This window comes from Ipomoea nil, unplaced genomic scaffold (assembly GCF_001879475.1).
Source record: "Ipomoea nil cultivar Tokyo-kokei standard unplaced genomic scaffold, Asagao_1.1 scaffold1125, whole genome shotgun sequence".
Taxonomy (NCBI): Eukaryota; Viridiplantae; Streptophyta; class Magnoliopsida; order Solanales; family Convolvulaceae; genus Ipomoea; species Ipomoea nil.
Window position 1 is genome coordinate 244,936 of NW_017617553.1, and position 14,138 is coordinate 259,073.

Here is a 14,138-nt window from a genome sequence, read left to right on the forward strand (position 1 = left end):
AGATCCGTCGATATATTATCAAAACAAACGATTTCGTGAACAGCTAAGCGGTAAATCGATTGATTTGGGGAGTAGGTAAGGAGGTAGGTAGGCGGAGGAAGGGAAAACAAATCTGGAAATGAAAGAGGGAAGTACGTATATATTATGCAAAATTCCGTCAAACTGTTCCGCTTCCGCGGAGAAGAAGCAAAATTCAAGGAGAAACTGAGGGATCCTATCCTCAAGAGGACTCTATATGAGGAGAGAAACGAAAAACGGAAAATGAAGAGAGAGAAAGCGAGAATAAGCGGCGAGAGGCGAGGGAGGTTATTTCTTATTTCTTCCTTCTCTCTATTATCAGTTGGGGGTGAGCGAGAAGGGTGAGGTGTCTCATTTATAGAATTGAGAGAGCAGAGTTGATGACATCAGATCTGCTCCTCCATGGTTAGGGAAGAGAGAGAAAGAGAGAGAGAGAAGCGAGTGGGTCCACTAAAGGTATCACATTTTCGCAGTCGGGCTCGGACCGGTCCCTACCCACATTTTTTTCCCCAGTGACGTGACAGCTCAGAGCTTCTGCGCTTTTGCCACGTCGACAGAGAAAGGCTATGCGGCACGCGACAACCGCTCATGGTGGGGCCGTCCGCCGGAGACGAGGAGGAGAGTCACCGTCACCGCGGTAGTTGCGAAGTTTTGGATAGAGAGAGAGAGAGAGAGAGAGTGTGTGTTTTGGATAAAACTTTTCACCTAGCCGCCTCTTAGCTAGGTTCGGTTCCGAGCCACCGCGGTTCGTGTCTGGTAAATATTTTCCAAATATTTCTGCAATTGTGTTATTTTGCGGGGCCCACTGGTACTCAAATTTGAGGAATTTTTAGTGCCAACTTAGTACGGAGTAAATCAGAACCTTTTTATATTTTGGTAAGAAAATGAACAAAAAAAACATCACTAAATATTTTAAACTTAACCACCAGAAAGTTCGGGGAACACTTTTTTTTTTAGAAAATTGTCAAATAAGTCTTCAAAGTGTAATTAAGTCTTTAAATTTTTAAAAAAGAGTTAATTCTACCAGAGGTCCCTTGTTTTTTGTGGCAATTTTAGTCCTTTTCCGGTTTCAATTAAACTGGTTGAAACTGGAAATTAATAAAAGAAAAATATGAAGAGACAAAAATGCCTTTACTAAAAATAGAAAAAATCATGAGAAGGACTAAAAGTATCCAAAAAACGATAGTCTAGGATGTAAAATGGCAAAAATGATAGTTTGGGACTAAATTTGAAATTGTCACCAAAGACAAGGGACCTCTAGTGGAATTAACTCTTTAAAAAGTATAATTAAGTCCATATATATGTTATTTTCATGCATTGAAATCCAAAATTCTAATTGTGACTTGTAATAGCAGGTCGCTAGATTCCTGCGACTTGCGACGACGCTGGCGATGTTCCGAGAATTAATATCAGCGACCAGCAGCTTCGAACGATTGCCGATCTCTTACCACCTCCAATGTAGATGGTTGATTGTCGTCTTCTCCAGTGACCAGTGGTCGCTAGAGAAAGCAACCATATAAGTCGCCTTCTCAACGTGTTGGTCGCCTTCTCCACCGAATAGGGCAACAGTTGTTGCCTTCTCCGTCAAACAGGTTGTCGGTTTTTCACAACCATGACGGCCAAGGATGATTTAGGGCGGTCAATAGCAACTGATGACAGTTAACGGACAGTTTGTGTTTGTCAACAACATCATGTTTATCGGTAAATTGGGTTTATTTGCTCAATTTTAATAAGTTGAAGTATTTAATTGCACTTTTTAAAAGTTAAGGGGCTCAGATGACAGGGCCAAATGCCGATGCTCACAAAGAATACGTTCCCTCTGGGCATAATCCTTACATTGGTTCTGTCGAGGTTCGAATCTTAGTCTCTTCTCTCAAATACTGTCTATTGAACCGGTGAACTAAGTCTGTGCGGACAGAAATCAATCTCGAGTCAATACTACCTCCACTGAGGTACGGGTCCGTACCCACAACCTCTCATATGGGAGAGCAACTTAATCCATAACTATAAGCTATAAATAAATAGTATACTAACTAGAAATATGTTATTTTTCTTTTCTAGATTACTTTAAAATGTTTACTTCTTATGTTACAATAAAATTATATATAATCATTTGTTGCTCGTGAATTATCCACCTTATTATAAGTTTAAAAAAAATTACTTGATAATCAAATATAAAAATAACTAGTCAAGTAGATTTACGTCAAGTAATTTATTATTGGTGATCAATAATGTAAATTTGCATCATTATAATCATGTGTCACGATCCTATTCATAGGAAAACAAACTCTTTTGTGGATTAAATGACTACTCATTATGATTATTCTCGTTCAGTTTTACCAATTTTGGAGCACTTCCCCAAAAGATCAGGCTTATTACTATTTGGCTATTTGCTAATGTTATGGGCGGTGGTTTGCCTAAATTCATGTAATTTGTTCATTACCACATAAGGAAAAAAAAAATGTAAAGAGCTTTATAGATTAAACATGTAAAAGTTGATGTAATTACTAATTAGTTTCTTACTTAGGGTGTCAAGCACCTTGTGCTCAAATGGCATGTAGTGATCTCTCTCATGTGGAAGGTCATGAAATCGAACCTCAGTAAATATGTTGTTGACTCTTTGTGTTTCATTAGGTTGAAAAATTATGTTTGAACAGGTAATACAATGTAATAGAGTGAATAGCACTCAAAAAGTTTCTTACTAGGGGTTTTATACGGCTCCATTGTATATTAAAAATGGAATAATCAAAGAAATGACTAATTCTATTAAGAGTAATATTGTACTAGTACTTATTTTCACTTTTTATTTTATTCCGTACACAGTTATACATTGCTAATTAATTGATTTAAGAAAAAAGTAGGTGATTTTTTTTAATTTAAATTCATGACAATATAATTTCTTTCGTGCATTGCATAGGTAAAACACTAGTATATGTATATGTGTGCGCGTGTATATATATATATATATATATATATATATATATATATATATATATAATTCTCAAAATGATCCTTCGACTATAGTATTTTCTTAAATTGGTTCTTTGACTTTTAAGTGCACCCAAAGTGGTCCTCCAACTATTGAATTTTAAGTCAAAATGATCATCAGTTAGGTTTGGCGTGAAATAGGTGTTAAAATGAAGGGTAAAATGGGTAATTCAGAGTTTGCACTCCAATTTAATGAATTTGTGACTCCCTTTCAGCAGCCTACACACTTTTTTTTTTTCAAATTAGATTTTTGTTCTCCTCAATCTGCGATTAAATGTGGGATAATCAACTAGAATGTCAAAAAGTTTATCTTTAACTTCATCTACAAACTCCCAAGGCAAAAATTTCACTATGGTGATGTTCCTGTTCATTTTTGTTAGTGTGGCATTCAATCACTACTACAGAAATGGTATACTACATCACTTAATATATGGCAGTTTTTAATTAACAGTGGTTTAATATATTTTGTTATTATTATTTTTATAAAAAAATTAGATATATATGGCAATTATAATATATAACCGCCGTATATACCTTAATTTAATTTTTTTTTCTAAATTGAAGTATATATATATATATATATATATATATATATGTTCTTTTAAATTAAATATTTATAGTATATATGACATTTATAAGTATAACTGCGGTATATACTATATATATTTTATTTTTATTTTTTAAAAAAAAATATTTAGAGTATATACGACAGTTATAACTGTCGTATATTAACTGACGTAGTATACTATTTATGTAGTAGTGATTGCATGTCACACTGAAAAAAGCGAATAGGAATATCACCATTGTGAAATCTTTGCATTGGGAAGTTTGTAGATGAAGTTGAAGATGATTTTTTTTTTGACATTCTAGTTGATTATCCCACATTTTGATCGCAGATTGAGGAGAACAAAAACTTAATTTGAACAAAAACGTGTGTAGGCTGTTGAAAGGGAGTCGCAAATTCATTAAATTGGAGTCTAAAACCTGAATTACCTATTTTACCCTTCATTTTAACACCTACTTCATGCCAAAGCTAACAGATGACCATTTTGACTTAAAATTCAATAGTCAGAGGCTACTTTGGGTGCAATTAAAAATATATGTTCTATATTTTCTCAAACATTTTTAACCCAAAGAATCTAAGTCCCTATCAATGGGGTTCGAACCTATAACTACGCATTTGGAATGGTAACCGGGATGTTATCACACTACATGCATATTAGATATAAGAATGTGTTCTCCTAAGAGCTTAATTGTCCATTTCATAAGAGTAAAAGACATTTTTGGTTCTAGACTTATAGTGACACCGACAATTTTAGTCCTCTTTAAAAAAATCAGACAATTTGTGGACACTCTTATTGTAACGAGGACAATTTTGGTCCTCCGTCAATATTCACGTTAACTGGCCTGTTAGATAGTGGGTAATTTCGTCTTTTCAGACCTCCTTCTTTCTTCCCCTTTTCATTCCCGTTCTCAACACATTGAAAAACCTAATTTTAGACCAAATTCGCAGTGAACTGACGATTTGTTTAGTCTTTTAAAGGGAAAGCTTATATTTTTTTTTGGAAAAATTGATCCTCGGTCTCGAATGGGTTGGAGCAAAATCCAGCAATGACATCACTCCCAGATGGATTTTCCGGCGAAATTGCCGCGAGTTTATTACTGTTATTGTTGTTGTTCTGCTTCTCCGGGGGCATCGCGGCCACTGAATTTGACTTTGGGACATTGACGGTAACCAGGTCGGGCTGGATTTGGGGTCGCTGTTTCCGATCAAGCCGTCGATCTGGACTCTGCCGGCGTCTATTTGAAAAGTGGCGACCTGGTCAACTCATGGATCGATTACGCCGGCTCGTTTCAGCAACTCAGCGTCTACGTCTCCTACTCCAATCTCAAGACCAAAGCTCCACTTTTATCTGTCCCACTCAACTTAAACGACCACGTGAACAAGTTCATGTTCGTCGGATTCTCCAGGTCGACTCAGGGGAGCACGGAGGTCCACGACGATGAGTGGTGGAGTTTCACCTCATCTTTTAACGGGAACATTGCTAAAATCAGAGACTCTGAGGGCAGACATCATCAAAATGCCGAAAGAATTCAGCTTTAGGAAGCTAAAATCAGCAACCAAGGCATTCGATCCCAGCCGGATCATCGGGCACGGCGCCGTCGGGACTGTCTACAAAGGAATCTTGACGGGAACCGGCGACGCCGTGGCAGTCAAGAAGTGCAGTCACAGCGGCGAAGGGAAAGTAGAGTTTCTGTCGGAATTATCCATCATCGGCACCCTCAGGCACAGAAATTTATTGATATGTTCACTGCGAATTTGGTCTAAAATTGGTCTTTCAGTGTGCTGAGATCCGGAATGAAAAGGGGAAGAAGGAAGACGAAATTACCCCCTATCTAACAGGCCATCTAACGGGAATATTGACGGAGGACCAAAATTGTCCTCGTCACAATAAGAGTGTCCACAAATTGTCTGGTTTTTTAAAGAATGACTAAAATTGTATGTGTCAATATAAATCTATGACCAAAAATGTCTTTTACTCGTTTCATAATTTGTGTTAATAGTCTCAGTTAGTATTTAATGTTTATATGTGATAAGGGTATATTGGAGATTTTTAATTTTTTTTTAAATCTCTTTTTAAACAAATCGAAAGTTATAATCAAGCTTAAACAAATAAATGTTTGAACTAACTTTTTTTATTAGTACTTTAATTCTTATGATTCTAGAATAACATTAAACATGTTAATAAATTTTCGGGTTAATTCCACCAAAGGTCCCTTGTCTTTGGACTTTGGTGGCAATTACAAATTTAGTTTCAGACTATCGTTTTTGCCATTTTACATCCCAGACTGTCGTTTTTTGGACACTTTTAGCCCTTCTTATAACTTTTTCTATTTTTAGTAAGGGCATTTTCGTCTCTTCATATTTTTCTTTTGTTATTTCTCCCGTTGCAACCGGTTTAATTGATTTAGGACTTTACTAACAATCGGTTGAAAAATATGGTTACTAAAAATCAGAGATTACTTAAAGTTCTAAACCAATTAAACCGGTTGAAACCGGAAAAATAACAAAAGAAAAATATGAAGAGACAAAAATGCATTTACTAAAAATAGAGAAAGTCACGAGAATGACTAAAAATGTCCAAAAAATAATAGTCTGGAATGTAAAATGGCAAAAAAAATAGCCTGGGACTAAATTTGGAATTTCCACCAAAGACAAGGGACCTTTAGTGAAATTAACTCTTAATTTTCCTAATAAAATTATTCTCAAGAAATATATGTTCTCTTCAATTATTTTCTCATGAATTTAATTGATGGGAAAGTAACAAATAGCTTCTGAATGTCAAATACCTTATAATTGGGGGCAACCTCAGTGAAGTTGATAAGGTTGTTGGTTTGGTACTACGAGGTTACACGTTCAATGACTCCCATCGGGATCGCGCTTACCTTCTTGATTTGAGCTTGACAGCAATAGACAACTTACACTAGTTTAGCTCTTTATGGTCCTTTGCCGACTAAAATTACAAGATGGGACACACCCTCCGATGGTGGTTGCAGGTTTCCATCACTACTCCCCCCCCCCCCCCCCCCCCCCCACAAAAAAAAAAAAAAAAGAAAAACAACTTATAATCTAGTGACAATTAACAATATGAGAAATTTGGGGTAACCCCAGCCAAATCAAGATGCTGTTTTTTTTTTTTTTTTTTTTTTTTTTTTTTTTTTTAAATGGTCAAACTTACTAAATTATTTAACAATTCTAATTTCTTCAACAAAAAAAAAAAATCAAAAAAAAAAAAAACAATTCTAATATTACGCTTGTATAGATCATGTTAATGGCAATGTCAAAGCTCAGACCAGAACAATAATTGAACAAATTATAGTAATTAAAAAAAAAGGTTAACAAAATTGCATGGAGAAGAGAAAGATGATTTTAGTAAGCTCAGGAAGACTACGTCATGCATGACCGATGTGATATACTGTTGGCCGCATAAAACGGCGGCCAGTTACGCCTCGCATAGACGTTTACCAGTGGCCGCGTCTCCAGGATATCCAAACAGCCAAACTTATGGACTATGGATAACTATAAAAGTAACAATTTGCAATTTAATGATAAATTAATGCAATGATTAGGAAACGGTTATCTTATCATAACAATGGTTAATTGTTATAAACTTCTTCCCCAAATACCGCTTACTAAATCACTAATGGCCCGTTTGGTTCACGGAATCAATTTGAAGGGAATAGAAATGCTATTCCACGAGAAATGAAATAGGTAATTAAGCAATAGAATATGAATTATATTCTGTTGTTTGGTTCGCTGAAGGAATAAACATTGAGAACCAATGTTTGGTTGGTTAAGAAATAAGAATAGAATATATGTTTAAAAGACATAAATACCTTAATAAAAAAATATTATTATTATTATTATTATTATTATTATTATTATTATTATTATTAGGTATCAATTAATCATTATTCCATAATCAACTAGTAATTAATATATCATCATCATCATATTAAGTCAACTTCCTGGTAATCAACATATCACCGTTATTCATTATCAATAATATTAAAATAATGATTTGTAAGTTATGAAACAAAATAATCATATCATATAAATAACAAAATAGTCATATTATATATATATATATATATATATATATGTATGTATGTATGTATGTATGTATGTATGTATATTATATTTGTATAATTTAATATCTAAATAATTAATTTGTAAAAAATAAAATTTAGAAAAATACCTTTGTTTGAAGCTTTAATTTGATGTAGATGCAGACGGTAGAATGAATTGCAAAGACTGATGCAGAATGGCGGAAGGAATTGCTTGATTGATGCTGATGATGAAAGGAATCGGGAAGGAATTGCAGATGTGGAAGGATTCGTAGGGAGAGAACAGAGAGAAAGATAGGTTAAAACAAAACGGTTAAAATTGAAAAAAAAAAATTTCTATTCCTGAGGACTCAAGAATAAGTAAATACCAGGGGGACCCTGGTAATAGTTATTACCTTATTTGAGGTAATAGGCTATTCCTAGGAATTATTCCTGGTAATAGAAAATGGTTACCAAACAAAGGAATATGCCTATTACTGGGGATGCTATGTCATTCCATACCTAACAAGCCATAAGTTAAGTCCGTGCGGGCTTAATTGTTATAATACGACACTAGTGTTTGAAATCTTGTGTCAAAGTTAGAATCGCGTACTCAGGCCGCTCACATACCCCGACTCGACAAGATTGTAGATAACTCAACTGATCAACATAGGTTAAACTTTTGTTCACTGTGCACAAGGAGCGCCTTTTATTTTGAGAGGTTGCTCCCGCTCTCCTTCTGGTGAAACTCGATCATTGATCTCTTACGACAAATTTCACTTCTGTGACCAGTTGAGCTACCCATGCTGGCTAGTACATAAAATATATTTATTTGAAAGTACATTATTTGAGTACTGAAAATACATTATTTTGTATACTATCAAATAATATACCTTCAATATACAAATAATGCATTTTTAGTATATTAAAAGTATACATTTTATTCAGATACAAATATATAATTTGAGTACTGAAAATACATTATTTTGTATAATGTACATTTAGTACACAAATAATGTACTTTTAGTATATTAAAAATATTTTTTTTTAATGTTTCACACGGCAATGTGTAAAAACCCTTGGTAACACCAAAAAAAAATAAAAAATACTAGTGTTTGAAATTATGTTATCTTGAATTTAAATACTTTAAAAAAATAAAAAAGATGTTAAAATGTACAATATAATAATATAGTTGAACTTTTCATATATTTAGACATTTGGTCAGGTACATATTTTCATAGTATACAGAATTAAAATTTAAATTTTGTATAGTTAATATAGTCTCTAATCATGTACAATTTAGATAAATTTGTAACAATATTTATATAATTAAATTGATTTATTTTTAATTATATTTCATATATATTATAATTCCTACAATATGAATAATAATTAAATGAATTATATTTAGAAATCAAAAGAATTTCGTAAATTTTAAATTTTGTATGAATAAATTTAAAACATAGTTGGACGTATTTCATTATAACTGAGAGGATTTTGTGAGTGCATGTATTATCAACCTCATTAACTTTTCCGTTAAATATTATCTTGTTAGGAATATATTGTAATAGATTTTGATATGCCAAATTGTATTTTAGAATCTCCAATTTTATTTGTTAAGTCTAGGCGTGTCATAGACCATGAAAGGAAAATTAACAAACATAGAGAAATGGAAAAATACAAAGAAGAGGAAGAAAGAGATGTATGCATATGATATGTATATATACTTAAATAAGCCCACACGCCCAAACTCAAAAGAAGAAGTCATACTGATAATCTCATACGAAGAAACGAGAAGCAAACAAGATTGCATGAAGTTATCTTGGAGATCAAACATCTATGGAAAGAGGTTTCAAAATTAAATCAAGTTCTTTCAAAGAGGTTTCGAAACTAAGAAGGAGATGAAGTTAGAGCAAGAGGTTGATGAAGTAAGAGATGTGGTTTGCAAGTCAAAGTCAAAATGAAGTTAGAGATAGAACTTGGAGACGAAGTAAGAGATGCGGTAGTCAAAATGAAGTTAGAGATAGAACTTGGAGACGAAGTAAGAGATGCGGTTGGAGATGAAGTAAGAGATGCGGTTTGCAAGTCAAAGTCAAAATGAAGTTAGAGATGCAGTATGAGATGAAGTTTCATCAAGCTATATATAGTAAGAGCTAAAGTTAGAGATGAAGTTTCAAAGGCTATATATAGTAAGAGCTGGAGTTAGAGATGAAGTTTCAAAGGCTATATATAGTAAGAGCTGAAGTTAGAGATGAAGTTCCAATCAAGGATTGAAATCTCACCACCAGTATGAGACCAAGATCAAGAGATCTCATTGGCCAAAACAACTTCATCAGTAGCTCATACAGAGAGATTAAAATACACAGAAGATGAAAGTCCAGAAGGCATGATCTACATCAGAATTATTTTAAGAGCACCTTCACGTGAAGACATGATCTTCATCAGAAATATTTTAAGAGTCTCTTCACATGGACCAAGAGCTAAGCAACGGCCGAAATATCTCAAATGTCAGAGATATTATTTTTAATAAGATCTTCTGAAGAAGCTACAGATCTTCTGCAAAGGCTACAAGAATTCAAATTTGAGATCTGGAATTCAAATTTGAGATTGTCTTTTTCCAACGGACAAATTCTCAAAACCAGCTATAAAAGGATGAAGATTGAAGCCGATCAAAGCACTTCCAATAAAAGCAACGATCAGTACATACGAACAAGTGCTATATTCAAAAGTGAGAAAATATTCAAGTGAGATAAACACTCAGAGCTCATAGAGAAAATATTCAAGAGTGTTTGAAATCTTCATCATTGAGAGACTTGCTGCATATTGAAGATCCATTCAAAGAAGTCTCAAAGTTGGAAGCCAGTGAAACTTGTTTTTCTACAAATAAGTGATATTCCTACTGGAGTGTAGGAATGGAGGAAAGTAGCACGGAGTTGTGAAATCCTAGATTATCACACGGAGCTGTGAGATTCGAAGCAGCAGTGTCGGAGACACTGGGTGTGATTAGTGCGGGCTTTGTGATCAAAGCACTAGATCACGGGATACGTCGAAGACGTGGGGAAAGTAGCACGGAGTTGTGAAATCCTGGATTGTCACACGGAGCTGTGAAATCCAAAGCAGTAGTGTCGGAGGCACTGGGCGTGATTGGTGTGGGCTTGGTGATCAAAGCACTAGATCACGGGATACGTCGACCGGATCGTGGAAGACGGGGGGAAAGTAGCACGGAGCTGTGAAATCCTGTGAAAGTAGCACGGAGTTGTGAAATCCGAAGCAGCAGTGTTGGAGGCACTGAGCGTGATTAGTGTGGGCTTAGTGATCAAAGCACTAGATCACGGAAATTCATTGTATCTAGGAACCAAGAAGTGGTGGATATAGTGAATTGCTCTTGGACGATAAGAGCAAGTGGAGTAGGGGGATTACATCACCTCCGAACCACTATAAATTGCCTTGTGTCATTTACTGCTTTATTTACTTACTACTTATCACGTGAATATACTTGACATAATCACACAACTCGTATTTATTTATTCCGCTGCGTACAAGACTCTAACAATCTAGTTAAGAGTTTTGGTTTCTCTATCGCCTCAACAATTGTTATATTCGTGAAAACGGTTTAAAAGTCTATTCACCCCCCCCCCCCTCTAGACGTTTTGCCACACCCCCTTTGGGACCAACAATTGGTATCAGAGCCTGTAGTCTATTTGAGTCAACTTATTTTTGACTGATACCAACAATTGGTAACAGAGCAGGTTGTCTATTTGGGTCAATCTGTTTCAAAGCAAGTTGCCTATTTGGGTCAACATTGTTTCTGACTGCTAGACAGGTCCATTTTACCAGTGTGTGATTGGATTATATTATTCTTTTCCCACGTGAAAATGAATAAGGATTTAGCACAAAATTTATTATTCTCACTTGATAAATTTGATGATTGGAAAGTTCGTATGCAGGTTCATTTATCGGCCTTACACGATGAAATATGGGAAGTCATTTCTACTGGACCAATTGAAATACTGAAAGTCAACACGACATTTCTTCTATCATCCGATGCTCAATAATATGTACCAAAGCCGAAAGCGGAATGGTCATCAGACGATAGAAAAAGAAATAATCTTGACAACATTGCCAAGGATATTCTATTCAAAACCGTTGATGATACAATATTTCCAAAAATTCGAAAATGCACAACCGCGAAAGAAATTTGGGATACTCTCATCAAGATCGGTGAAGGCGATGAACAAGAGAAGGATAACAAGCTCACTATAGCCATGAAGAAGTTCGAAGATTTCAAAATGCTATCAAGTGAAAGCATTGTTGATATGGAAGCAAGAATGATCAAAATTCTTGGAGAGATTAATGATCTTGGTAAAGAAATTAGCTAAAAAGAAATTAATCTCAAAATCCTACAAGGCTTGCCATCCGCATGGGATATGAAGGTTACAGCTATGCGAGATCACCGAGATCTAAGAACGTTGTCAACTGACAAGTTATTTAGTGATCTCAAAGCATATGATTTCGAAATGAAGGCAAAAAATGATGAAGATTATGAAGTTCAAAATCCAGCTCTAATGGCCGAACAACCAAACCTCCAGGTCAGTAGATAATGTTGATTTTATGACTGATGAACATTTTGCTCTTTTTGTTAAGAAATTCAGGAATTTCATGCGAAAAGGAGATAACAAATATTCATCACGAAGAAATCAAAATTTCTCTCGTGGAAACCAAAATGGCGCATGGAAGCCGAATGAGGAAAAAGTTGAAGAAATGAACGATCTATGCTATAACTGCCGCAAACCCGGACATTTTAAAATAAATTATCCGCATCCGATCGTTAGCAAATATCAAGGCAAAAACATTGAATCTACATCAAATAAATTCGACAACAAAGATCGGAGATTGAAACATGACAAAAGAAAGGCTCTCATGAGCAATGAGCCAAATGAAGATGATGAGTCCGACGAATCGTCATGAAGCGATGAAAGTTCAAGTTCAGAAAATGATAGAGCGCTAGTTTGCAAATCAAATGAGTTGAGTACAAGTGAAGATTGTCTTATGGCCCTTGGAGCAGAGGAAAAAGAGGTAACATCTAATTCTTTTACTTCAGTTAGTACTTCATTTTCTCGTGAATCTATTGGCAATCTAATGCGAGATTGGCAAGAGATCTTGGCCACTCATTCTCAACTCAAGGAGCGCAATAATATTCTAATTCTTGAAAAAGAAGAGATGAATAAAAAATTGCAAGATGCTCTACTTGAAGTGAGTAACTTGAAGAGTGAAAATATTAATCTTCAAGAAGAGTGTAAAGCTAGAGAGGTTAGAGAACATAATCTAAGAGCTACATTGCTACATTTACTAATTCGTCTAAAATAATAGATAAAATGGTAAGCATGCAAAAGCCATCAGCAGACAATACCGGGCTTGGTTATGACTCCACATGTTCTCAAACCCCTCCAAAACTGACTAATTTTGCTACTACTTTAAATAATAAAGTTCAAGTGGTAAAATTTGTGAAAAGTCAGGATAGCACAATGAAACGAGGACTTGGCTATCAATCAAATGCAAGGATGAATATTGCTAGGCCGAACCATTATAATATCACGACTAAGCAACAAAAATTCAACAAGCAAAATAGATATGCCAATAAGTTAAGTGCAAAAAGATTTCATAGAAAAGAGGGAAGTTTTTCTAGAAATAAAGTTGGGAGATTTTATCCCACTCAACAGGATTGTTGTACAAACCTTGTTTTAATGTTTTTTATAGACCAAAGCAACAATCCTCTTCCCAGGTGCCAAAATACAAAAATGTTTTTCAAAACTTGGCACCAAAAATATTTTCTAGAGTCAATTATGATTATCAAGTCTCAAATGGTTACAAACCACCTTATCTTAATTCAATAAGATCTAAGTGGGTTTGGCTACCAAAAATCACTAACAACAAAGGACCCAAGCAAGAATGGGTACCTAAATATAATTAATCTTTTTTGTAGGATGTCTGGTACATCGATAGTGGCTGCTCCCGCCACATGACGAGAAATAAATCATATCTAGTGAATTTGAAGAAAATCGATGGACCAAAAATGATTTTTGGAGGAAATCAAAATTATGAAATTACCAAAGGAGTTGGTACGATCGAAAGAAATGGAATAAAAATTGAAGATGTATCGTACGTGGAAGGATTGAAGTTCAACTTACTGAGTACTAGTCAATTTTGTGATAAAGGCTATCTTGTGGAATTCTCCAAAGATAAGTGCCTAATAAAAAATGAGACAACAAAGGAAATAGTACTCACTGGAGCAAGGAAGAAAAATATGTACGTGGTTGATTGGAGCACAAGCAAAGAGTCTGTATGCTTAATGGCCAGAAATTTGAATGAAGCAAATTGGGAATGGCATAGGAAGCTCAACCATCTAAACTTCAAGACAATCAATCAACTTGCAAAGAAAAATCTTGTTGAAAGTTTGCCAAATATTGTCTACAAGAAGGACCAAGTGTGCGATGCATGCCAACGTGGAAAATAAATTAAATCGT